The sequence below is a fragment of the Staurois parvus genome, unplaced genomic scaffold, assembly GCF_062004578.1.
Source record: "Staurois parvus isolate SC_StPar_1 unplaced genomic scaffold, SC_StPar_1.0 ptg000389l, whole genome shotgun sequence".
Lineage (NCBI taxonomy): Eukaryota > Metazoa > Chordata > Amphibia > Anura > Ranidae > Staurois > Staurois parvus.
In genome coordinates, this window is record NW_028318185.1 from 4,438,757 (window position 1) to 4,466,057 (window position 27,301).

The following is a 27,301-nucleotide window of genomic DNA, read 5'->3' on the forward strand; positions in this document are numbered from 1 at the left end:
ATATGTAAAGTGCTGTGTAAATTAATGGCGCTATATAAGTACCTGAAATAAATAAATTCCATGACCTATATACATAAATAGTGATACATAAAATATAATCTGCAGAATTCTGGTTTCATTATCTCATTAGGCCGATCTACTTTTAACATTTGGATCTTTTGTTCTTGTTTACGAAGATTCCTTGGACATAAACATCCGGGTCATCTTCTGTTTCCGCTCATTGGTGATAGCGCTTGATAGATTTTTTTCGTACGACCGTCATACCACCGCATAGAAAATCAGTCGTTTGTATGCAAAACAACATTTTTCACTGTTGTTCAACCGTATTTTTTCGTTCACAATATCGTTATCAGTTAAAACCTCCTGCTCATCAACAAAGAGAAAATCGTTCGATCGGTGGTTCGGCTAAATTTTTTGTACGCTTTTCTTATCGTGTGTACGGGGCATTAGACACCAGTGCACATCGCTGGATGGAGAGGGGGATTGGTTGAGTATTAGGGGGGCTGGGGGTGGTGCTGCACAGAGAAGGTTTTTTGATTGTATGCATTAGCTGAAGTTATTACATTGTTACTCATAATTTATATTAAATCGTGGTTGATGGATCACTTGTTTTTTTTTTTACCGCCATCACCAGGGGCATCCCTAGAGTTGGTATCACCCGTTGCGGTAACACTTGGTGACACCCCCTCCGACGATCCCCACAGGATGGATCGGATCTGCGCATTGAGCATAATGATTCGGAGTCCGATCCATTATCCTTCTCAATCTGCAGATCCGATCCATCCTGCGGGGATCATCTGTATGCAACCTATACGGGGTTAATTGATCTCTCCACGAAAAGGTAATTTTTTTAAAGCAAGCTGACGATCCCAGCAGGATGGATCGGATCTGCGGATTCAGCATAATGGATCAGAGTCTGATCCATTATCCTCCCCAATCCGCATATCTGATCCATCCTGCGGGGATTGTCGGCATGCAACCTATACGGGGTTAACTGATCTCTCCACGAGAAGGTAAGTTGTAAAGCAAGCCGTCGATCCCCGCAGGATGGATCGGATCTGCGGATTCAGCATAATGGATCGGACTCGGATCCATTATCCTCCCCAATCCGCAGATCTGATCCATCCTGCGGGGATCGTCAGCATGCAACCTATACGGGGTTAACTGATCTCTCCACGAGAAGGTAAGTTGTAAAGCAAGCTGACGATCCCCGCAGGATGGATCGGATCTGCGGATTCAGCATAATGGATCGGAGTCCGAACCATTATCCTCCCCAATCCGCAGATCCGATCCATCCTGCGGGAATCGTCAGCTTGCAACCTATACGGGGTTAACTGATCTCTCCACAAAAAGGTAAGTTGTAAAGCAAGCCGACGATCCCCGCAGGATGGATCGGATCTGCGGATTCAGCATAATGGATCGGAGTCCGAACCATTATCCTCCCCAATCCGCAGATCCGATCCATCCTGCGGAGATCGTCTTCATGCAACCTATACGGGGTTAACCCTTTGAGGACCGTAAGGTTTTGGAACGCCAAAAGAATCAATTTTTTTTGTTTTTAAAGTTCGTACACTTCAGTTGCTGTAACTAAGCCATTTCATGAAATAATTGGCAAAAAGCTAGATCCATTTGTTGTTTGTTGATAAGAACTAATATTTTGACTCAAACCAAAAAAAAAAAAAAAGTTTTAAGTTCTTAATCAGATGATACACGCAATTAAAAACATGGGACAAATACGTCCCTTGGTCCTCAAAGGGTTAACTGATCTCTCCACGAGAAGGTAAGTTGTAAAACAAGCCGACGATCCCCACAGAATGGATCGGATCTGCAGATTGAGGAGCATAATAGATCAGACTCCGATTCATTATGCTCAATCCACAGATCCGTTCCATCCTGCGGGGATCGTCGGCTTGTTTTACAACTTACCTTCTCGTGGAGCGGGTCTGGTGTCACCCCGTGCGGTAGGTGTCACCCGGTGCGGCGCACTTACCCCCCTCCCCCCGCACCTGCCTAGGGATGCCCCTGGCTGTCACTCTCCTACGTTACCTGCAAGGGAAAGGAAAATGGAAATTGTGTGGGATAAAATAAACGAACATATCATGTGAAGTGTAATCACGCAGCGAAGCGCCTGTTTATTTTAGTTCTATCACCTGCTTTGAAACACGACTCGCCCTTTCTTCCATCCATGGCTTGCATTGTGTCTGTAATTTCCTCGGCACAATGGTATAGCATTACCCATGCACTTTAGTGAGCATGCAAAGACAAGTCTCCCAACAATGGGGCGTTAAGTGACTCCTACTGAAAGACAAATAATCCCAAGTGCCAGAATTCTGCGGTCAAAAGCGAATGCCCCATCTTCATCCTATAACTGTCCGGTGAACATCCCATCACACATGCTGCCTGTGTGTATTTAAAATAATTAGGGGGAAATTCCACTTTTTTCTAAAAAACGAAACAAACCCTATACACGGTACAGCGTGTACACAAGCCATAATGGAATTTGGACCTAGTAAGAAAAAAGATTTCATATTCTAAAGTACAAATTGTAACCTAGAGCAACCAACAAGAATCTGTGTTGTAACCGTCTAGTACAGGGGTCCTCAAACTTTTTAAACAGGGGGCCAGTTCACTGTCCCTCAGACCATTGGAGGGCCGGACTATAGTTTAAAAAACAAAACAAAACTATGAACAAATGCGGACACGGTACAGGAGATGACCAGAGACTGGGGACATACAACGGCGGTGGGAATACTGGGCCGGCCGCTCAATAAGACGCACACACATTTCCCCCCAAGTGTGTCTTATGGAGCGAAATAGTGCCCCATCATTGGTGTCAGTGGAAGGAATAGTGACCCATTGTTGGTGTCAGCGTGGGGGGGGGGGAATAGTGCCCCATCATTGGTGTCAGTGGGGGAAGGGGATAGTGTTCCAACATTAGTTTCAGTGGGAGGAATAGTGTCCCATCATTGGTGTCAGTGGGAAGAATAGTGCCCCATCTTTGGTGTCAGTGGGAGGAATAGTATGTCATTGGTATCAGTGGGGGGAAATAGTGTCCTGTCATTGGTGTCAGTGGGAGGAATAGTATGTCATTGGTGTCAGTGGGGGGGAATATTGCCCCGTCATTGCCGTCAGTAAGGGGGATAGTGTCCCAACATTGGTATCAGTGGGAGGAATAGTGCCCCATTATTGGTGTCAGTGGAGGAAGGAATAGTGCCCCATCATTGGTGTCAGTGGGAGGAATAGTGCCCCATCATTGGTGTCAGTGGGAGGAATAGTGCCCCATCATTGGTATCAGTGGGAGGAATAGTGCCCCATCATTGGTGTCAGTGGGAGGAATAGTGCCCCATCATTGGTGTCAGTGGAAGGAATAGTGACCCATTGTTGGTGTCAGCGTGGGGGGGGGGGAATAGTGCCCCATCATTGGTGTCAGTGGGGGAAGGGGATAGTGTTCCAACATTAGTTTCAGTGGGAGGAATAGTGTCCCATCATTGGTGTCAGTGGGAAGAATAGTGCCCCATCTTTGGTGTCAGTGGGAGGAATAGTATGTCATTGGTATCAGTGGGGGGAAATAGTGTCCTGTCATTGGTGTCAGTGGGAGGAATAGTATGTCATTGGTGTCAGTGGGGGGGAATATTGCCCCGTCATTGCCGTCAGTAAGGGGGATAGTGTCCCAACATTGGTATCAGTGGGAGGAATAGTGCCCCATTATTGGTGTCAGTGGAGGAAGGAATAGTGCCCCATCATTGGTGTCAGTGGGAGGAATAGTGCCCCATCATTGGTGCCAGTGGGAGGAATAGTGCCCCATCATTGGTATCAGTGGGAGGAATAGTGCCCCATCATTGGTGTCAGTGGGAGGAATAGTGCCCCATCATTGGTGTCAGTGGGAGGAATAGTGCCCCATCATTGGTGTCAGTGGGAGGAATAGTGCGCCATCATTGGTATTAGTGGGAGGAATAGTGCCCCATCATTGGTATCAGTAGGAGGAATAGTGCCCCATCATTGGTATCAGTGGGAGGAATAGTGCCCCATCATTGGTATCAGTGGGAGGAATAGTGCCCCATCATTGGTGTCAGTGGGAGGAATAGTGCACCATCACTGGTGTCAGTGGGAGGAATAATGCCCCATCATTAGTATCAGTGACACCAATGATGGGGCACTATTCCTCCCACTGACACCAATGACACGTAACTTGCTGACCCCTGCTCCAGCATGGTGCTGCTGTAGCCAACATACCTGGTTGCAGCAGCACCATCAGCACGGCACACTTACCTGTCAACTGTCCTTCTTCACTCCGGCCTCTCCACCACTCAATGTTCGCAGGGCCGCTCGGCTCCGCCTCCTTGCAGGTGATTGGCCGCCTATGTGCCTTTCCTGAGCTACAGTTCTGGCGCCCAATCACCATCACCGGTGAGGAGGCGGAGCCGAGCGGCAGGAGTGAGGGAGTGGCCGGAGTGAATGAAGGAGCAGCGCTTCCTGGACTGGATCGTCGTGGGACTGGGACCGGAGCCAGGTAAGGTACAGCAGCCCCCTGCCCACCCCTGTACTTAGTGTCCCTTCCTGTCCCGCCCCTGCCGGCGGGCCGGATAAATGGCCTCGGCGGGCTACATGTGGTCCACGGGCCGTAGTTTGAGGACCCCTGGTCTAGTAGGATGAATGCTACATAGTTACATAGTTAGTCTGGCTGAAAAAAGACAAAAATCCATCCAGTTCAACCATAAAAAAAAAAAAAAAAAAAGTTATAATCCTACACTCACAGTTGATGACACTGTACTAGTGACTGCATGTAAAAATAAATAATAATAATAATTTCTTACATAGTTAGTCTGGCTGAAAATGTCCATCTAGTTCAACCATAAAAGAAAAAAAAGTTATAATCCTACACCCACAGTTGATCCAGAGGAAGGAAAAAAAACGCAGCAAAGCATGATCCAATTTGCTCCTGCAGGGGAAAAAATTCCTTCCTGATCCCTCGAGAGGCAATCGGATATTCCCTGGATCAACTTTACCTATAAATGTTATATCCAGTTATATTCTGTGTATCTAAGAAAGAATCTGGGACTTTTTTGAAGCAATCCACTGAGCTGGAGAACCAACTCTTGAGGGAGTCTAATCCACATTTTCACAGCTCTCACTGTGAAGAACCCTTTCCATGTTTGGGGATTACATTTCTTTTCCTCCAGACGTAAAGGGGTTTATTTACTAAAGCTGGAGAGTCCAAAATCAGACTCCCTTCTGCATAGAAACCAATCAGCTTCTAACCTCAGCTTGTTCAATGAAGCTTTGGCAATGAAACCTGGAAGCTGATTGGTTTCTATGCAGAAGTGAGTCTGATTTTGCACTCTCCAGCTTTAGTAAATAAACCCCAAAGAGTCCTCTGTGATGACAATAATCCTCTAATGCTGATTAGTTACAATGGATTAATGCACAAGAAGGATTCCAGGTATGGATATTTTATACATCGTTCCATTGGTCCAGCTTGGACCAATGTAAATTTGCACACACCATACCTGTGGGATCCCTCTAGAACAGCTATTCTTGACCAGAGTTCCATGGAATCCAAAGGTTCTTGCCGAGGTCACTAGAGATTCCTTGAGCTGTGGTTGATTGCCCTCCCATTTGATGGTACCTGCACAGTTCCTGGGCCAACACCAATGGACAAAGCCAACAGCATGACACCATTTTCTCTTTCTAACTGTCTGTAATAGTGGCTGTAAGGGTTGCATTCTTCCTACTGATTACCAATGTAAGGAGCATTTTTCCCATAGAACCCCAATGAATTGGCTTTAGTAAGGGTTCTTTGAGACCTGAAATTTATTTTAGGGGTTCGTCTGGGGTAAAAAGTTTGAGAAATGCTGATCTAGAAGCTGGAAATCACTGTATAGTGTACAGGACAGCAGGGTTGGGTCCTGAATGTCAGGTACAGTATATTCCCCCACTATTTGCGTTGTGCTCTCTCTAGGCGGGACAGTTTGAAGGTATGTTGAGTACTTATGGTTTCTTACCCATGCAGGGTGAGGGGTTCCGGGGCAGTCCAGCTAGAGAAGAGAGGATGGACTTTCAGTACTTTCCGGTTTGTCAAGTCCTTATTAGGGGCACAGCATTTTGGCGGTTCGAAGAGTTTTGAGAAAAACCTTTTTGAGAAGAAAAACAATTTTGGACTTTTTGCTATTAAACACGTCCAGTCAAAAAAATGTAAAAATCAAATTTCGTCCTAAATTTAGGCCAAAAAGTATTCTGCGTTATGTCTTTGCTAAAAAAAATCCCAATACGTGTAAATTAATTGGTTTACGTGAAAGTTATAGCGCTTACAAATGGCGGTATAGATAATGGGATTTTTTTTTCTACTAGTAATGGCGACTTCTGCGGTGGGCATTCTGGGGGGAGCTAAAAAAAAAAAAGCACTGACACTGTACTAATGACACTGGGGAGGAAGGGCTAAATGTGAGGGGTGATCATAGGGTTAACTGTGTGCTGGGAGTGTTTTACTAGGGGGTGGGGGGGAGTGCTTCACTGTAAGTACACTGATTGGGATGGCTGTATTGTACACAGCCATCCAGAGCAGTGTGCTCGAGCTGACAGGGAGGAATATTGTTTGTAAACCAAAGAATCTTCCTCCCCGTCGGAGATGCTCCGTAATCACCGGGCGCCGGTGGGTAATTACCATCTGGGACCCGGTGATTGACATTCGTGGCCGCGAATGGCGGCATGGGTAGGGCTCGCGTGCGCCCTCTACCCGGAAATGCGAAATCACGTATATACACGTGATTCTGCGCACAGGTGCCGCCCTGTAGCAGTATATCTGTTATAGGGCAGTCCTTAAGCAGATAAATGAATAGTAGTGTTTAAAAAAAAAGCAATTGTGGGCTTAGCTAATCATTTTTTTTGTTTAATTCTCCTTTAATGGAGCAAGGCAGGGGGTGTGTCCAGTGCTGTACTTCTATAAATCACAAGGGTGAAGTTCGTTCTGCACTCCTGTGACCTGTTTTCAGTTGGCAATGGGCTGAAGCCTGCTGACGGCACCTAACCAAGCCACTTCCTCCCCCTCCACAGCCCAGCACTCCAGTGAGCATGGGGGAAATGAGCAGAGAGCGGTGACTGACCATCACCGCTCTCTGCCTGCAGCGGCAGTGAGAATTCAGCAATCAGCAGTCATGTGATCGCTGAGTTCTCACACTTAGAGCCGGTAGGGGACAGATACAGCTTCGGACCGGTGCTACATCCACCTAGGTAAATATAATGGGGGGGGGGGGAATCCAAGCTTCTCTTTTAACACCCAACCCCCCTCAAGCTAGATATAAATGGTGCTATAAAGGCTTCAACAAAGCTGCTCAAAACTTGCTGTACACAGTTTTCATATTAGTGCAGTTCACCAAAGCAGACCTCATACTTTTCTGAGGATTTAACCTCTATAGGCTTGTTCACACTAGTGGTTTTGGGGAGCGGTAAAACCCTGTGGTTGAGCTGCACTCCCCCCGCCCCCGAATTATTACCTCCCATAGCTGCAAAGGGGGAGGGGGGTTTACACATGCCATGCAAGCTCCCCACAATCCCATGCAATACATACAGTTATGGCGTGCCAGTGAAGGGTTCAAAGAGGCGGTGAACAGATGATCCAATACCACCAAAGAGCTCTTCAAATGCTCTCTGAACAGCGATCTGAATTCGGACAGCAAAGCTTGTGTGAGTGAGCCCTATGCCTCATCTTTTATTTCCCATTCCTCCGAACCATCTTATTAATTTGAAACAGCAAGCATGCGCTTTTTGCTTGTATAAAAGCCTCCCCGCACCTTTGCGAGACAAACCCCCCCCCCCCCACCCCGAACGGCAGCCCCCACCATCTCGTCTAGTGCCATTTTCATCCATAGATCTGCAATCTGCTGGCATTTATTATCACGTTGATGGCTTGGCTCTGAAGCTCCCAGACTAATCAAATTTGGAAGGGCAGTTTATTCTTGGAATCAAACAGATCTGAGTGATGGCCATTTGATTGCGGACCAAATGCGTGGGCCAAAAAAAAATATAAACTGCGCAATGCTCTGCAATTTTATAAATCAAATCACACTCACTGCTCAAAGATAATTACAAGAGAGGAAGTTGATATAATCGTCAGTGGACAGCTCTCAGCAAGATGTGTGTGTCATACAAGATAATTACACTGTTTTCCTGGGAAAATGTTATCGCTTCACATTTTGACGAGCAAAAACCTGGCATATACTAAGTGATTGTGACGTGGGCCGATTCATACCTCGCTGTGCTAAAACAATGCTTCTCAACTCCAGGTAAACCTGGGGGTGAGTTCTCAAAGGTTAGGTGGAGTCTGGGGGCTGCTTTCAATATGGCGGATCCCCAGTTGGCTCCCCAGGTTGCAATAACCGTAAACTGGTGCAAGGGTCACCACGTGGACACTGGACATATTATTGACCACTTTATTAGGTCCACCTTGCTAGTGATGGGTTGGACCCCCTTTTTTCTTCAGAGCTGCCTTAATTCTTTATGGTATAGATCCAACAAAGTGTTGGGGACATTCCTCAGAGATTTTGGTCCATATGGAATGATAGCATCTCGCAGTTGCTGCAGATTTGTTGGCTGCACATCCATGATGCGAATCTCCAGTTCCACCACATCCCAAAGGTGCTCTATTGGATGGAGATCTGGTGATTGTGGAGGCCATTGGAGTGCAGGGATCTCATTGTCATGTTCAAGAAACCATTTTAAGATGATCTGAGCTTTGTGACATGGTGCATTATCCTGCTGGAAGGAGCCAACAGAAGATAGGGACACTGGAGTCATAGAGGGATGGACATGGTCAGCAACAATACTCAGGTAGGCCGTGTCATTTCAACGATGCTCAATTAATAGTAAGGGTCTCAAAGTATGCCTAAAAAATCTCCCCAACACCATTACACCACCACCAGCATTCTGAACCGTTGATACAAGGCAGGATGGATCTATGCTTTCATGTTGTTTACGCCAAATTCTGACCCTACCAGGAAATGAGGGGGAGGAAGTGAGCTGATGACCTGGTTCTGCAAACAGATGCTTTTAGAAATGTTAAAGCTTAAAAAAGAATTCTGCAATATTTGGGTGCTGCTACAAAACCAGTTTCAGATGATTTGAGCTTTGTGACATTGTGCATTATCCTGCTGGAAGTAGCCATCAGAAGATGAGTACACTGTAGTCATAAAGGGATGGACATGGTCAACAGCAATACTCAGGTAGGCCGTGGCATTTAAACTATGCTCAAGTAGTACTAAGGGAACCAAAGCTTGCCAAGAAAATCTCCCCCACACAATGACACCACCACCAGCCTGAACCGTTGATACAAGGCAGGATGGATCTATGCTTTCATGTTGTTTACTCCAAATTCTGACCCTACCATCTGACTGTTGCAGCTGAAATCAAGACTCATCATACCAGGCAATGTTTTTCCAATCTTCTATTGTCCAATTTTGGTGAGTGAATTGTACCCTCCGTTTCCTGTTCTTAACTGACAGTAGTGGCACCCTGGGAGGTCTTCTGTTGCTGTAGTCCATCTGCTTCAAGGTTTGACATGTTGTGCATTCATAGATTATATTCTGCATACCTTGGTTGTAATGAGTGGTTATTTGAGTTACTTTTGTCTTTCTATTATTTCAAACCAGTCTGCCCATTTTCCTCTGACATCTACAAGGCATTTTCCTCCACACCTAATATACACTCACTGGCCACTTTATTAGGTACACCTTGCTAAGACCGGGTTGGACCCCCTTTTGCCTTCAGAACTGCCTTCATTCTTCATGGCATAGATTCAACAAGGTGTTGGAAACATTCCTCAGAGATTTTACTCCATATTGACATGATGGCATCACGCAGTTGCTGCAGATTGGTCGGCGGCACATCCATGATGCAAATCTCCCGTTCCACCACATCCCAAAGGTGCTCTATTGGATGGAGATCTGGTGACAGTGGAGACCATTGGAGTACAGGGAACTCATTGTCATCTTCAAGAAACTGTAATGGCAACTTTGGGAATTCCAGGAAAACTCCGGACACGAACTTGGGGAAAACAAGCTTTTTATTTACCAGCTGGTTGACCTAACCAGACTCGTGTGTGCAAGCTAAGTGCCTTGAAAAGCATCTTACGTTACGTCACAATGCATATATTTCCTCTTTACTTTTTGTACCTTTTAAAATACATTCTGAGCAGTTCAGGGTATAGCCTTTGCGGTTTCACATTTAGATAAATTATCACCAACTGAAAGTTAGGGTGTCAGCTGCTAGACTGGAACACATTGCTCCACAGGAAATGAGGGGGAGGAAGTGAGCTGATGACCTGGTTCTGCAAACAGATGCTTTTAGAAATGTTAAAGCTTAAAAAAGAATTCTGCAATATTTGGGTGCTGCCACAAAACCAGTTTCAGATGATTTGAGCTTTGAGACATTGTGCATTATCCTGCTGGAAGTAGCCTTCAGAAGATGGGTACACTGTAGTCATAAAGGGATGGACATGGTCAACAGCAATATTCAGGTAGGCCGTGGCATTTAAACTATGCTCAAGTAGTACTAAGGAAACCAAAGCTTGCCAAGAAAATCTCCCCCACACAATGACACTACCACCAGCCTGAACCGCAGGATGGATCCGTCTGAATGTCGCAGCTGAAATCGAGACTCATCAGACCAGGCAACATTTTTCCAATCTTCTATTCAATTCCACTTCCAATTTTGGTGAGCCTGTATGAATTGAAGCCTCCATTTCCTGGTCTTAGCTGACAGGAGTGGCACCCAGTGTGATCTTCTGCTGCTGTAGCTCATCTGCTTCAAGGTTCGACGTGTTCAGCGTTCAGCGTTCAGAGATGGTATTCTGCATACCTTGGTTGAGTGGTTCTTTGCCTTTTTACTAGTCTGCCCATTCTCCTTGTTTCGCCCCACCCATCGGGGCTTAGTCATAGGGTCCTCCCCTGCTTCAAGCGGCACCACAAGCACTATTAATTTTCTGCCACTAGATGACCTCAGTCTGATAACCCGCATCATTCAACCCGCTTCCTCTAAGACAGCGGTTCTCAACCTGTGGGTCGCAACCCCTTTGGGGGTCGAACGACCCTTTCACAGGGGTCGCCTAAGACCATCGGAAAACACATATTTCCGATGGTCTTAGGAACTGAGACACCGCTCCTCTATCTGTCTTCAGGCGGGTCCGCCCACATGCAGATACTCTATGAGGTAGTGGTGAGGGCGGCCGGAGGGGCTTGGCAGGGTGTCCCGCAGTCCCGGCTTTCTGCAAGCCTCGCACGCTGAACTAACACCAGCACACTGACTGGCCCGCTCCCTCTTCCCTGTGCGTTTTGAGAGGCTGGTCAGGCTGGAGGCTCCTCCCCTGCAAGGGGTGGGTCGGAGGTGCCCCGCTGCCGCCCACTGGCTGCCCTTGCACCTGCTGCATGTTTCCCCGGGTGGGCAGCTGCTCACAACAGCTGGATAGATGTGAGCCAGGCCCCCCTTTGTCTCCGGGGAGGGGGGATCTGGTTACCCGCAGAGCATGCGCCCTACAGCCGCTCACCTCCCACGGAGGCTTCTCCTCACAGCACAAGGGCTGGCACCAGGGCACCCGGCCCGCTAGAGGGAAGTACACAGCGACCAGAAATCCCAAGCTTTCCGGGGTCATAAAAGGAGCCTCAGGACAGACGACTTGGTGTGGGAGAGGGCTGATATCCCTGGGGGGGAGGGGGAATACTGGCCATACACACTTCAATTTTACTATCAGATAGAATTGGCATTCAGATTAACTTCCATTCCCATGAAATTCTTTCAGTCGATTGGCCAGAGCACAAAATGATCGACTGTTTTGCAATAATTTTATGGTTGGGGGTCACCACAACATGAGAAACTGTATTAAAGGGTCGCAACATTTTTTAGTTTGCGCTAAACCTAGAATCAGACTGGTTGCCTTGCACAGCTACTCCATATTCTATCTGTTCCAGTCTTTGTAAATTCCCCCGCATGGGGCTAGATTCTCTCTAGGCAAAAATCACAGATTCTCGTCAACAGACACCCATTTGAATGAGACCTTATGTTATGAAGATTGTGTGGGTTTCTGTAGCCCAGTAGAAGAGAACTAGCCAGGGCTGACTACACTGATTGGGATTTCAGTGCAGCACAGGCAGCATTGTCAGCTCATATAGGAAGTTAGAAGCTCGCTATATTTCTGGCATGGTCACCACTTATTACCTATTCTTGCAGTGTTTTAAAGGGATAAGCCAGTGGTCTCCAAACTGCAGCCTATGGGCCATTTGTGGCCCCTTGTTTGCCTTTAGATGGCCCTTGGGGCACTATTCCTCCCACTGATACAAGACTCTATTCGGCCCACTGACACCAACAACAGGGCATAATTCCTGCCACTGATTTCAACAATGGGGCATTATTCCTCCCACTGATACCAATGATGGGGCACTATTCCTCCCACTGACATCAATGTTGGGGCACAATACCTCCCAATGACACCAATGATGGGGCACTATTCCTCCCACTGATACCAATGATGGGGCACTATTCCTTCCACTGATACCAATGATGGGGCACTGTTCCTCCCACTAATACCAATGATGGGGCACTGTTCCTCCTATTGACACCAATGATGGGGCACTGTTCATCCCACTGGCACCAATGATGGGGAATTATACCTCCCACTGTCACCAATGATGGGGCACTATTCCTCCCACTGATACCAATGATGGGACACTATTCCTCCCACTGTCACCAATGACGGAGCAATATTCCTCCCACTGATACCAATGATGGAGCACTATTCCTCCCACTGATACCAATGATGGAGCACTATTCCTACCCCATAATACCAAAGATGAGGCATTGTTTACTCCCCCTGACGCCAGGAAAATTTGTACTCCCACTGGCCACAGTCCAGCCCCCTAAAGTCTTAAAAACATTACACTGGGATAAACCATTGGGACATAATTATATATTGCAGATGTGTGCTAAACATTTTTTTTTACCTTGCCAGGACTTATTCTTTATGGGAAGTATGGCCAAAGCTTTTTTTGGCCATATTTCTCCTGCGGGTTACAAGGGTGTACTTACTTTTGCACTCCCGTGACCCAGAGTCGACTGACAGTGGGCTATTGCTCGTTATCAACTGATGTGGCAGAGATGCTCCAGGTTCTGGAAGAATCCTGACAATATTGTAGGGATCCAACCAGCTGCCTGAGAGCTGCCTCCGCCTCTCAGCATCACACCGCTGCTGCAGCATGGAAATGAGTATGTGTGTTTGCTTTTTACAAACCCCAAACTTCTCCTTTAATTAATTTACTTGATTGATTTAATCAATGAAAGCCAACGACAGCTGGAACTAGAAGGAAACTTGATAATTCAATGGTAATGTGGAAATCCCCAGTAGAAACGACTTTTGGTTTGCAAGCATGGCCTTATAAATTGAACAGTGCAAATCAAGTGCTTTAACCCATAGCAAGCGAAAGAATTCTCCTCATTAAAGCCAGGCTGGTACGTGATGGACATCGATGGGTTGCTCCGGGCACAGCGTTTTATACATCGCTCCTTGTAGAGTTTATTGGAAGGAGCCAGGCAGACACAGACGCGGCTTTGTTCTAGTAGATTATATTTTATTCTCGGGATCAAATATTTTGAAACCAAGCGCAAAGACTTCTTCCCAGCCGCATTGGGCAAACGATCCCCATCTTGAACATTAAAGTCTCCATCTCCAGGAATTTGATCATTCATCCCCCCTTGTCTGCTCCATCCAAACCTGCAGACACTGCCAACCCCAATAAATGAGGTCTGTTCAGAGACCCGGAGACCTGAGCCCCGCCGGCAGGAGCTGGAGACAAAGGACCGAAAATTGGACTTTGGTCAGATGTGAAATGAGTTCCTGAGAGACAGGTAGATTTTCATTCGACCCCATTATCACAGACTGAATTAAATACTGCGAACTCTAGAGGAGCAAGGGAAGCGGAAAACTCATCCAGAACCCAAACCATTCAGAATTCTAATAGAATGACACTCCTGTTAGGTTCTACTGGGCTGTGAAGGCACACAATAAATATCTGTTTTAAAACTGAAATACAAACTTACAGATAACACACATGGAAAGCCTATTTAGCTCTTGGAGTGTACTTTTTTGTAGGGTTGGGTAGGTGTGCTTTTTGACACAAAAGGATGCATATTTTTAACGTTTTTTTAATTTGGAGTGGCTAGGGATCACAGCCATTGACGAAGGCTCAATAATATCTGTTGCCAAGAGATCAAACCCAAAATAATTGATTGTGTTGTATTTTTCAAATGCACTGCACTGCAGCACTGAGATGGGGACAATAATATTAGTGGGAATCACAACATATGTTATAACAAGTCGGAATGTGTACATTAAAACGCAACAGTGTAAGTGGGCCCTTCAAGTAGACCTTAATCCAAAATGGATGAAATTTAGTTTGCTAGAGAGATGTGTGTCACTGATTGCCATGGTATAGGTATCCTCTGCTCCTAGTACTCTCTACTCCTGCTATCTACAAGAGTTCAAGCACAGGCTGGTTGGAAGCCATCCTTGCCCCATGTGCACCATGGAAATAGGCAAGGCAGGTTCACCACATCACGCTTAGTCATAGAGGACCTCTACAACTAAGCCCATTATGGTGAAACAAAGTCAGTTGGATAATCTCTGGGTGAGGACCAGAGTTATGGTTATCACTTAGTCGTAGAGGAACCTCTATGGTTTAGTCCATTATGGTGAAACAAAGTCAGTTGGATGATCTCTGGGTGAGGACCAGAGTTATGGTTATCACTTAGTCATAGAGGAACCTCTATGACTAAGCCCATTATGGTGAAACAAAGTCAGTTGGATGATCTCTGGGTGAGGACCACAGTTATGGTTATCACTTAGTCGTAGAGGAACCTCTATGACTAAGCCCATTATGGTGAAACAAAGTCAGTTGGATGATCTCTGGGTGAGGACCACAGTTATGGTTATCACTTAGTCGTAGAGGAACCTCTATGACTAAGCCCATTATGGTGAAACAAAGTCAGTTGGATGATCTCTGGGTGAGGACCACAGTTATGGTTATCACTTAGTAGTACAGGACTTCTATGACTAAGCCCATTGTGATGAAATGTGTTAGAGTGGAAGGTCTCTAGGTGAGGTCTATGGCTGTGGTGATCACTTAGTCATAGAGGGCCATTACAATTAAGCAGGATGTCTTGAAATGCATTAGAGTTGGTAGTCTCTGAGTGAGAAAAATAAAATACAAATAAAAAAGAATTGGCCCCGGGTAGGGAACCACATATATAGATCCTAATAGAAATGTGAACATGTGGGGTAAATGACCGACAATACAGATGATAAAAATAACATCAGGGCATAAAAGTCCATAGGTCCAAGGGTCCTGAGTAGGGTTTTACAGCGAAGGCAGCTCCCCATAGAGCGAAGCATTACTCTGCAGAAGATAAAAACGAACAGAAGGGGGGCGCCAATCTGAGTGTAGAGGGTTAATGATTTATTAGTAACATAAAGTATGAGAACTACTCACAAACGTAAGCAGTTTAAAAGGCATTAAAAAGTAATCCTCTGATGAGCCGTCAGCAAGCCAGTAAAGTGGGTATGAGTCCTGATCATTCAGGATGGACGGGGATGGAGCCGTCAGCTGTCAGTGGTCCAAGAAGTTTGAATTTGGCGCCGTTAACCAGTGTGGACCAAAAGGAAGTCCGGACCCAGCGGGCGACCAATGGTAGGGCGAGGAGAAGTCAGGTGACGCGTTTCGAAGCACTTGCTTCTTCTTCAGACCTTTTTCGGTCTCTGGGTGAGGACTACGGTTGTGGTTATAGCCTAGGTGTAGAGAAGCTCTATGACCAAACCTTAGTTGTAGAGGACCTCTGCGACTAAGCACAATGTAGTGAAACATGTTAGAGTGGGTGGACTCTGGGTAAAGACTATGGTTGTGGATCTCACTTAGTCGTAGAGGACCCCTACGACTAAGCCCGATTTGGTGAAATGCATTAGGATGGTGGTCTCTGGTGAGCACTATGGCTGTGTTTATTACTTAGTTGTAGAGGACCTCTACGACGAAACCAGATTTGGTCAAATGTATTAGTGTTGGTGGCCTCTGGATGAGGACTATGGCTGTGGTTATCACTTAGTCATAGAGGACCTCTACTGCTAAGTCCAATGTAGTGAAACGTGTTATAGTTTTTGCCCAGAGACCACCCATTCTAACATGTTTCACTACATTGGACTTAGAAGTAGAGGTCCTCTATGACTAAGTGATAACCCCAGCCATAGTCATCATCCAGAGACCACCAACACTAATACATTTTACCAAATCTGGTTTAGTCATAGAAGTCCTCTACAACTAAGTAATAAACACAGCCATAGTGCTATAGCCATAGCTATAGTGCTCACCATAAACCATCGTCCTAATTCGTTTCACCAAATCGGGCTTAGTCGTAGAGGTCCTCTATGATCTAAGTGAGAATCGCAGTCATAGTTTTTGCCCAGAGACCACCCACTCTGACTTCGATTCTCACTTACATCATATAGGACCACTACGACTAAGCCCGATTTGGTGAAATGCATTAGGACGGTGGTCAACGGTGAGCACTATGGCTGTGTTTATTACTTAGTTGTAGAGGACCTCTACGACTAAACCAGATTTGGTAAAATGTATTAGTGTTGGTGGCCTCTGGATGAGGACTATGGCTGTGGTTATCACTTAGTCATAGAGGACCTCTACGACTAAGCACAATGTTGTAAAATGTGTTAAGAGTGGGTGGTCTCTGGATGAAGACTATGGCTGTGATTCTCACTTAAATCGTAGAGGACCTCTATGACTAAGCCCGATGCGGTGAAATGCATTAGGACGGTGGTCTCTGGTGAGCACTATGGCTATGATTATTACTTAGTTGTAGAGGACCTCTACGACTAAACCGGATTTGGTAAAATGTATTAGTGTTGGTGGTCTCTAGAGGAGGACTAAGGCTGTGGTTATCAATTAGTCATAGAGGACCTCTATGACTAAGCCTGATGCAGTGAAATGCAATAGGACAGTGGTCTCTGGGTTAGCACTACGGCTGTGGTTTTTACTTAGTTTTAGAGGACCTCTACGACTAAGCCCAATGTAGTGAAACATGTTCCAGTGGGGGGGGGGTCTCTAGGCGAAGACTATGGCTGTGATTATCACTTAGTCATAGAGGTCCTCTACAACTAAGTAATAAACATAGCCATAGTGCTCACCATAGACCACTGTCCGATTGCATTTCACCAAATCGGGCTTAGTCGTGGAGGTCCTCTATGATCTAAGTGACAATCACAGTCATAGTTTTCGCCCAGAGACCACCCACTCTGACTTCGATTCTCACTTAGATCATATAGGACCACTACGACTAAGCCTGATTTGCTGAAATTAGGACGGTGGTCTACGGTGAGCACTATGGCTGTGTTTATTACTTAGTTGTAGAGGACCTCTACGACTAAGCCCGATGCAGTGAAATGCATTAGACGGTGGTCTCTGGGTGAGCACTACGGCTGAGGTTTTTACTTTGTTGTAGAGGACCTCTACGACTAAGTCCAATGTGGTGAAACACGTTGAAGTGGGTGCTCTCTGGGTGAAGACTAGACCTGTGGTTATTACTAGTCATAGAGAAGGGTTAAAACCCCTGCCTGTTTATCTTCTGCTGCTTGTGTCCCCTTGGGTAGATTTCCAAAGTGAGAGAAGATTCTTCCTTCTTGAACAGCTGTCACTTGGAAAGGAGTCTCCTTTGTGAAGCAGCAGCAAGTCAGAAAGAGCCTTCCTCATCTCCTAGCTAGAGGACATCCAGCATCATCTAGTACTTTCCTCCCCAGCCTGACTGACACTTGTTTATTTATTTCAGGTACTTATATAGCGCTGTCAGTTTACACAGCACTTTACATATATATTGTACAGTCACATCAGTCCCTGACCCTCAAGGGGCGTACAATCTAAGGTCCCTAACTCACATTCATACATACACATACTAGGGACAATTTAGACAGGAGCCAATTAACCTACCGGCATGTCTTTGGAGTGTGGGAGGATACCGGAATACCCGCAGGAAACCCACACAGGCACAGGGAGAACATGCAAACTCCAGGCAGGTGGTGCTGTGGTTGGGATTCAAAACAACGACCCTAGTACTGCCAGGCGGAAGTGCTAACCATTTAGCCACTGTGCTGTTCCTTGCCTGCCCCTTCCATGTTATGGATTTCAGTTCTTTCAGTCATGGCGACTTAATATCACATGTGGGCGTGCAAAAGTAGTCTGCGTAGGAATGCCCACCCATCAAGACATTTTTATATTTGTATAACTCCTCCCAAGAGCCAGCCCACTGCTTGTATCAGGGCTGAGGGCTCTTGAGAGGAGTACTGAAGCAGGGGCTGTGATGTTTATGTACAGCACCCTGCTGGCCTCTCCTGCCAGCCATGATCTGTCTGCATTGCATAGAGAAGCACAGGGACCTACTGATAACATCACTGGGTCTAAAATAAGGTATGCGATGAAAACGATAATGTTTTAATGTAAGCATTTGGAGAAAAAGGAGTAACCACGAAAGGCAAGAACTAAGCAGATAAAATAAAAATCAGGGGTTCTAACCCTTCCCTAGATAATAATATATAGCGGAATGACCTAATATAATGCAAACCTATAAAAACTGGACGAAATCAAGTTTTACAAATCTCTAATGCCCCCAGGTAACCCCTCCGTTGGAAAATCATTTCCCATCTGCGGGTACCTGTAGGAAGCCGCCAGCAGTCCGGGCTCTATAGGTGTTAAAGCCAGGGTAAACAGGGAAATGAAATCCTCCTGGCGTGCGCTGGCAGCGGGGTAGCATGAGGTCGTGTCCATATTAACTCTGGCGACACTCGCGTTGCCAGCGAAATAACTAAACGGCATTCACTCGCGTTCCCCTTAGAACCCTCATTAAATCGCAGAGCCTCCCACTTCCTGCAGAATTGATTTTAATTAAGTTGATTTACAGCTCCGACATGCAAGCATACCTTGGGGTAGGATTATGTGCAATATATTGGACAAGCTCCGCGCAGAGCCATCCAGCAGATTACAGCCAGGGGAAGACATTGCAAGGATCGTTGATTAAAAAAAAATCTACACAAGGCATTCGGATGGGGGGGGCGGCGACTCCGGAATAATAGAACTAGTAAGAAATGAAATTAGCTTTTCACTTGTACGCCGGCTACCCGGGGATCATTTAAGTCTCTTTACAAATGTTAAAGATGACAGCTGTACAAAAAAAGCAGCGGGGGAGGCGTAGCGGATATTTCACAAACGACATATAATGGGGAGGGCGGGCTTACTGTCCACCGCAAAACTTTTCATTCCATGACTTGTTAGAAAGTTCAGCTCAGCACTATTTGCTTCTAAAATTGCTTAAAAAAAAAAGCCAAAAAAAAGACAGCAAAAAAAAAAAAATGACAGACAAAAAAATAAAGACAAAAAAAAAGAAAAAAAAGACAGACAAAAAAAAAAAAAAGACAAAAAAAAAGAGAGACAAAAAAAAGACAAAAAAAGACAGACCAAAAAAAAGCCCTGAAAAAAGAAAAGAAAAAAAAAGACAAAAAAAGACAGACAAAAAAAAAGCTGAAAAAAAAGACACAAAAAAAAAGAAAAAAAAAGACAAAAAAGACAGACAAAAAAAAAAGAAAAAAAAAAGACAGACAGACAAAAAAAAAGCTGAAAAAAAAGACAGACAAAAAAAAAAGCTGAAAAAAAAGACAGACAAAAAAAAAGAAAAAAAAAAGACAAAAAAGACAGACAAAAAAAAAGAAAAAAAAAGACAAAAAAGACAGACAAAAAAAAAGAAAAAAAAAAGACAGACAAAAAAAAAGCTGAAAAAAAAGACAGACAAAAAAAAAAGCCGAAAAAAAAGGACAAAAAAGACAGACAAAAAAAAAGCCGAAAAAAAGACAGACAAAAAAAAAAGAAAAAAAAGACAGACAAAAAAAAGGCCGAAAAAAAAGACAGACAAAAAAACAGAAAAAAAAAGATAAAAAAGACAGACAAAAAAAAAAAGAAAAAAAAGACCAAAAAAAGACAGACCAAAAAAAAGCCCCGAAAAAAAAAAAAAAGACAAAAAACACAGCCGAAAAAAAGACAAAAAAAAAAAAAAAAGGCTGGCTGGACACAAAACGTTCATTTTAAAATATCTTCCTCAATAGCCACAGAGGACAGAAATCTTTTGAGCAAAGCAAATGCTTTTTAAAGCGGATCTCTCATTTAATTATATTCTTGCCAAAGGACATAAATCCACTTTTGAAGTACCAAACTCAGGTATTACCTTGTAAAAGTAGCAGTGACACCATCACTGTGCTGTACATAGCCTATGCAGAGAGCAGAGCTGTGGGAGGGGCCCAACAGGCTCCACCTGCTTCAGGTTGTCTGTAGAAAACTACAGGAGGGGGGCGGAGACAAGACCAGTCACCCTGCACAAGGAGAGAGAGCAGCAGCGAGGGGTCTTTATTACAGGAAGCCACATTTAAACACTGGATTATTGCACAGATCTGGAAGAAAGCACGCCAAGATTCAAGAATACACATGACTGATGGATTTGGACAGTATTTACTTATCTCGGAGTTTGGCCTTAAAGGGAAACTACAGCCACAAAAAAAGACATATACGATATAGTCCATGGGTGTCAAACTGGCGGCCCTCCAGCTGTTCCCAAACTACAAGTCCCATGAGGCATTGCAAGATTGATAGTTACAAGCATGACTCCCTAAAGCATAGGCATGATGGGATTTGTAGTTTGGGAACAGCTGGAGGGCCACCAGTTTGACACCGCTGATGTAGTCTGTCGCTGGCATCAAAAAGACCCTGTCACCAGCTTACGAAATTGCAGGTAAAAATACAGAAAAATTAAGTATTTTAAGTGGCTGCTTTTTCCATTCCATAAACCATTTTTTTAAAAAATTCTATTGCAGTATGGGGGCTAAGTGGTTCGCACTTCCACCTGGAAGCACTAGGGGTGTCAGTTCAAATCCCAGCCACGGCAGTAACAGTGGCTTAGTGGTTAGCACGTCTGCCTTGCAGTAAATGGGTCATGGGTTTGATTCCCAACCATGGCGCCTCCTGCATGGAGTTTGCATGTGCTTGCGTGGGTTTCCTCCAGGTACTCCAGTTTCCTCTCACACTCCAAAGACATGCTGGTAGGTTAATTGGCTCCTGTCTAAGTTGTCCCTAGTATGTGTATGTATGAATGTGAGTTAGGGACCTTAGATTGTACGCTCCTTGAGGGTTAGGGACTGATGTGAATGTGCAATATATGTATGTAAAGTGCTGTGTAAATTGAGGGTGCTATATAAGTACAGTTGCAAGAAAAAGTATGTGAACCCCTTGGGATTACGTGGAGTTTTGCATGAATTGGGCATAAAATGTGCTCTGAACGTCATCTAAGTCACAACAATAGAAGAACACAGTTTGCTGAACATAATACTACACAAACATTAGATGTTGCCATGGTTTAATTGCACATAACATGTAAACATTCACAGTGCAGGGAGGAAAAAGTATGTGAACCTTTGGACTTAATAACTGGTTGACCCTCCTTTGGCAGCAATAACCTCAACCAAACGTTTCCTGTAGTTGCAGATCAGACCTGCACAACGATCTGGAGTCATTTTGGACCACTCCTCTTCACAAAACTGTTTCAGTGTAGCAATATTCTTGGGATGTCTGGTGTGAATCGCTCTCTTAAGGTCATGCCACAGCATTTCAATCGGGTTGAGGTCAGGACTCTGACTGGGCCACTCCAGAAGGCGTATTCTGTGCTGTTGCAGCCATTGTTTTGTTGAATTACTTGTATGCTTTGGGTCATTGTCCTGTTGCTTCACCCATCCTCTGCGGAGCTTCAGTTGGCGGACAGATGGTCGTACGTTTTCCTGCAAAATGTCTTGATAAACTCTGGAATTCATTTTCCCATCAATGACAACAATCCGTCCAGGCCCTGAGGCAGCAAAGCAGCCCCAAACCATGATGCTCCCTCCGCCATGTTTTACAGCGGGGATGAGGTTTTGATGTTGGTGTGCTGTGCCTTTTTTTCTCCACACATAGTGTTGTGTGTTCTTCCCAAACAACTCAATCTTGGTTTCATCTGTCCACAGTATATTTTGCCAGTAGTGCTGTGGAACATCCAGGTGCTCTTTTGCAAACTTCAAACGTGCTGCAATATTCTTTTTGGACAGCAATGGCTTCCTCCGTGGTGTCCTCCCATGTACTCCATTCTTGTTTAATGTTTTCCTTATTGTAGATGTGTCAACAAAAATGTTAGCATGTGCCAGAGATTTCTGTAGGTCTTTAGCTGACACTCTGGGATTCTTCTTTACCTCATGCAGCATTCTGCGCTGTGCTCTTGCAGTCATTTTTACAGGACGACCACGCCTAGGGAGAGTAGCAACAGTGCTAAACTTTCTTTTTTTCTCTTTTCTGCGAGGCATGGTTCACATCAGACAGTGCTTCTTGAAACCAGTAAACCCAAAACAGGTGTGTGTTTTTTAAGGGCAGGACAGCTGTCAGCAACACATCCAATATCATCACACTGATTGGAGTCAAGGTTGGCTCACTCCTGGCTCCAATTAGCTCTGGGAGAAGTCATTAAGCTAGGGCCTCACATACTTTTTCCTCCCTGCACTGTGAATGTTTACATGTTATGTGCAATTAAACCATGGCAACATCTAATGTTTGTGTAGTATTATGTTCAGCAGACTGTGTTCTTCTATTGTTGTGACTTAGATAACGTTCAGAGCACATTTTATGCCCAATTCATGCAAAACTCCACGTAATCCCAAGGGGTTCACATACTTTTTCTTGCAACTGTACCTGAAATAAATAACTGCATGGAGTTTGAATGTTGTGCTTGTGTTTCCTCCCACAGTCCAAAGACATGCTGGTAGGTTAATTGGCTCCTGTCTAAATTGGCCCTAGTATGTGAGTTAGGGATCTTAGATTGCAAGCTCCTTGGGAGCCAGGACTAGGTGTAGTTCTGCAACAGCTGGAGGGCCACAGGTTGAGCACCCATGTTCTAACCCAGGGGTGGGCAACTGTGGCCCTCCAGCTGTTGATGAATGACAAGTCCCATCATGCCTTTGGGAATCATGCTTGTAACTGTCAGTTTTGCAACACCTCATGGGACTTGTAGTTCTACAACAGCTGGAGGGCCACAGTTGCCCACCCCTGGTCTAACCCATTATTCTCAATCTAAAAAAGAAACTGAACAACTATAAAGCTCCATGCACCCGGGGCGTTTTATTAAAGCTGGTAGCGTCAGCTGTGTAAACCTGTCACGCCGGCTGAACGCAAATGTGCGGCCTCCCGGGGGCTGGGCCTAGACGCCAAGCGGCCGCACATTTGCGTTCTATTAAAAAATGACATATGTGCCGAGAGCGCGCGCCCTGCACGCTCCCAGCACACATATCCGGTACTCACAGAAAGGTCCCGATCTCCTCTTTCGATCGAGACCTTTCCCGGTCATGTGACCGCTGCGACGGTGCATCACGGCGGTCACATGACTCTAAACCCCACCCGCCTCCCGGAACTCGAAAAGGGCCAGGAGGTGCCGGCGTGAAGGGTTTAAAAAAAAAGCAAGTTTTTCAGCGTGTTTGCATTAGCATGTAGCCGCGATTTTCCGTGTTTGTGTTTTTTGCACACAAACTTTTTTTTGCTCAAAAACGTGTCTTACCGCGTTTTTTAGTGTTGGAGCATTTTTACAGCTCAAAACTCCTCCAGAAACCCACTAGTTCTGGGTGTTTTTTCCAGCCAAAAAATGCTGATTAAAGCCTAGGTGTGCATGGACACATAGGATAACATGCTGGGGATGGACACATAGGATAACATGCCGGGGATGGACACATAGGATAAAACGCTGGGAATGGACACACAGGATAACATGCCGGGGATGGACACACAGGATAACATGCCGGGGATGGACACACAGGATAACATGCTGGGGATGGACACATAGGAGAACATGCTGGGGATGGACACATAGGAGAACATGCCGGGGATGGACACATAGGAGAACATGCCGGGGATGGACACATAGGATAACATGCTGGGGATGGACACATAGGAGAACATGCTGGGGATGGACACATAGGAGAACATGCTGGGGATGGACACATAGGAGAACATGCCGGGGATGGACACATAGGAGAACATGCCGGGGATGGACACATAGGATAACATGCCGGGGATGGACACATAGGATAACATGCCGGGGATGGACACATAGGATAAAACGCTGGGAATGGACACACAGGATAACATGCCGGGGATGGACACACAGGATAACATGCCGGGGATGGACACATAGGATAACATGCTGGGGATGGACACATAGGATAAAACGCTGGGAATGGACACACAGGATAACATGCCGGGGATGGACACACAGGATAACATGCCGGGGATGGACACATAGGATAACATGCCGGGGATGGACACATAGGATAAAACGCCGGGGATGGACACATAGGATGACACGCCGGGGATGGACACATAGGATGACACGCCGGGGATGGACACACAGGATAACACGCCGGGGATGGACACGTAGGATAACACGCCGGGGATGGACACATAGGATAACACGCCGGGGATGGACACATAGGATAACACGCCGGGGATGGACACATAGGATAACACGCCGGGAATGGACACATAGGATAACACGCCGGGGATGGACACATAGGATAACACGCCGGGGATGGACACATAGGATAACACGCCGGGGATGGACACATAGGAGAAAATGCGGGGGATGGACACATAGGAGAACATGCCGGGGATGGACACATAGGAGAACATGCCGGGGATGGACACATAGGATAACACGCCGGGGATGGACACATAGGAGAACATGCTGGCGGACTGACTGTAGAAAAAAACACCAAAAGCCAAGAACAGCCGCTGTAAAAACGTCCCGTGTGAATGAGGCATAAATGTAACCCAAGCTTTGTTTGTATTTAGGTAACGGCTTCCAGAAGGATGTCAGCGTCATTGAGACGTCGGGGCCATCTGAGGGGGGGGGGGGGGGTAAAAAGCAGATGCAGGAATTTGCACGCCTGCTCGGATTTCAGATCTCATTAAAGCAAAGTGCGTGACCCGCTCACAGCACAGGAAGGATTATATTTTCCTCCAAGATTATAATTCGCTTAGGAATTCAGGATCCGTATTTATTTTCAGGCGCTGATAAGACGCACTAATGAGACGAAATGTCATTAGAAGGAACACGCTACTTTCTCCAGAAACATTGTTAAAGTGGAACTCTCCATGGAGAGGACAATGAGGATCCACGTCGGCTGGAAGGAGCTTTAGAAAACTTTGCTGCAGGTTCTTCCCAGGATTCCTAGCACACTTTTATTGAACACTGGGCACCTCTCCAACCAGACTGACCATTTGGAAACTCGGGCACTGCCCGAGGGCCCGGGGTCAGTAGGGGGCCCCATGAGATGCTGTTGGTACCTTTCATAGGCTTTTTTGGGTGTGGTTTAAGTTTGGACGAGGACACAGGGGCCCCATGATCCCCTATTGCCCGGGGGCCCCACCTAACTCTTCTCACACCATGGCAGGGCCCAGCACTGACACTCACCAAAGGCAAGTCTTAACAAAACCTCTGAATTCCAGGTCCCAAACTGTTTTACCAATCCTACTGGCAATTGAAAATCCAGTTTCCTCTGCATGACACAACCACTCTGGAGCCCCTAAACCTACCCGAATGAGAACCCTGGGTGACACCTAACCCTTCTCACACCAGGCAGGGCCCAGCTCTGACACACACCAAAGGCAAGTCTCACCAAAACCTCTGAATTCAAGAACCCAAACTGTTTTGCTAATCCTACTGGCAATTGAAAATCCAGTTTCCTCTGCATGACACAAGTACTCTGGAGCCCCTAAAACTACCCAGGTGAGAACCGTGGGTGACACCTAACCCTTCTCACACCATGGCAGGGCCCAGCACTGGCACTCACCAAAGTCAAGTCTCAACAAAACATCTGAATTCCAGGTCCCAAACTGTTTTACCAATCCTACTGACAACCGAAAATCCAGTTTCCTCTGCATGACACAAGTACTCTGGAGGCTCTAAACCAGGGGTTGGCAATTGTGGCCCTCCAGCTGTTGGTGAACTACAAGTCCCATCATTCCTCTGCCTTTGGGAATCATGCTTGTAACTGTCAGTTTTGCAATGCCTCATCGGACTTGTAGTTCTGCAACAGCTGGAGGGCCACAGTTTCCCACCCCTGCCCTAAACCTACCCGGATGAGAACCCTGGGTGACACCTAACCCTTCTCACACCAGGGCAGGGCCCAGCACTGACACTCACCAAAGGCAAGTCTCAACAAAACCTCTGAATTCCAGGTCCCAAACTGTTTTACCAATCCTACTGGCAGCCGAAAAGCCAGTTTCCTCTGCATGACACAAGCACGCTGGAGCCCCTAAACCTACCCAGATGAGAACCCAGGGTGACACCTAACCCTTCTCACGCCATGGCAGGGCCCAGCACTGACACTCACTAAAGACAAGTCTCTACAAAACCTCCGGGCTCCAGGAGCTAAACTACGTTTTATCAATTTTTGTGGAATCTGAAAATCCAGTTTCTTCTGTATGACACAAGCACTCTGGAGCCCCTAAACCTACCCAGATGAGAACTCCCTTTTCACACCATAGCAGGGCCCAGCACTGACACACACCAAAGGCAAGTCTCTACAAAACCTCCGGGCTCCAGGACCTAAACTATGTTTTATCAATCTTTGTGGAAACTGAAAATCCAGTTTCTTCCGTATGACACAAGCACCCTGGAGCCCCTCAAAGCACCTGGATGATAACTCTGGATGACACCTAACCCTTTCCAGGAATTACAGGCTCCACAATTATATAGCACCAACAATTTAAATATTGCACATTTACGTCAACTCCTAGTCTCAAGGAGCTTACAATGTAAGACCCCCATCTCACAATTTGGAAAGGAGCCTATTAACCTACCAGCCTGGAGTTTGGGGTGTGGGAGGAAACCCACACAGGCACAGGAAGAACATGCAAACTCCATGTAGAGAGTGTCGTGGTTTGAACTGAGGACCCCATTGCTGCAATGCTGGTGAGCAGAAGTGCCAACCATTAAGCCACCATGCTGCAGCATTGAAATGGCACCTCTCTGAGCCAGACTCAACAATAAACGTACGTTGTCAGCGTTGTCAGCCTACTCTGTTGCTTGATATGAATTCATTTTCAGGGGTTTCTGTTATTCTGTCCACCCCCTATAAATACCCCTCTCATCATCTCCCACT

The 27,301-nt window shown here is 45.9% G+C and overlaps 1 protein-coding gene across 1 annotated transcript in view; it reads right to left on the bottom strand.

The window, feature by feature from the left end:
• The window catches only part of ST3GAL1 (ST3 beta-galactoside alpha-2,3-sialyltransferase 1), a 243,742-nt gene that overhangs the window by 142,986 nt on the left and 73,455 nt on the right, over positions 1-27,301 (bottom strand). The window lies entirely within an intron of this gene.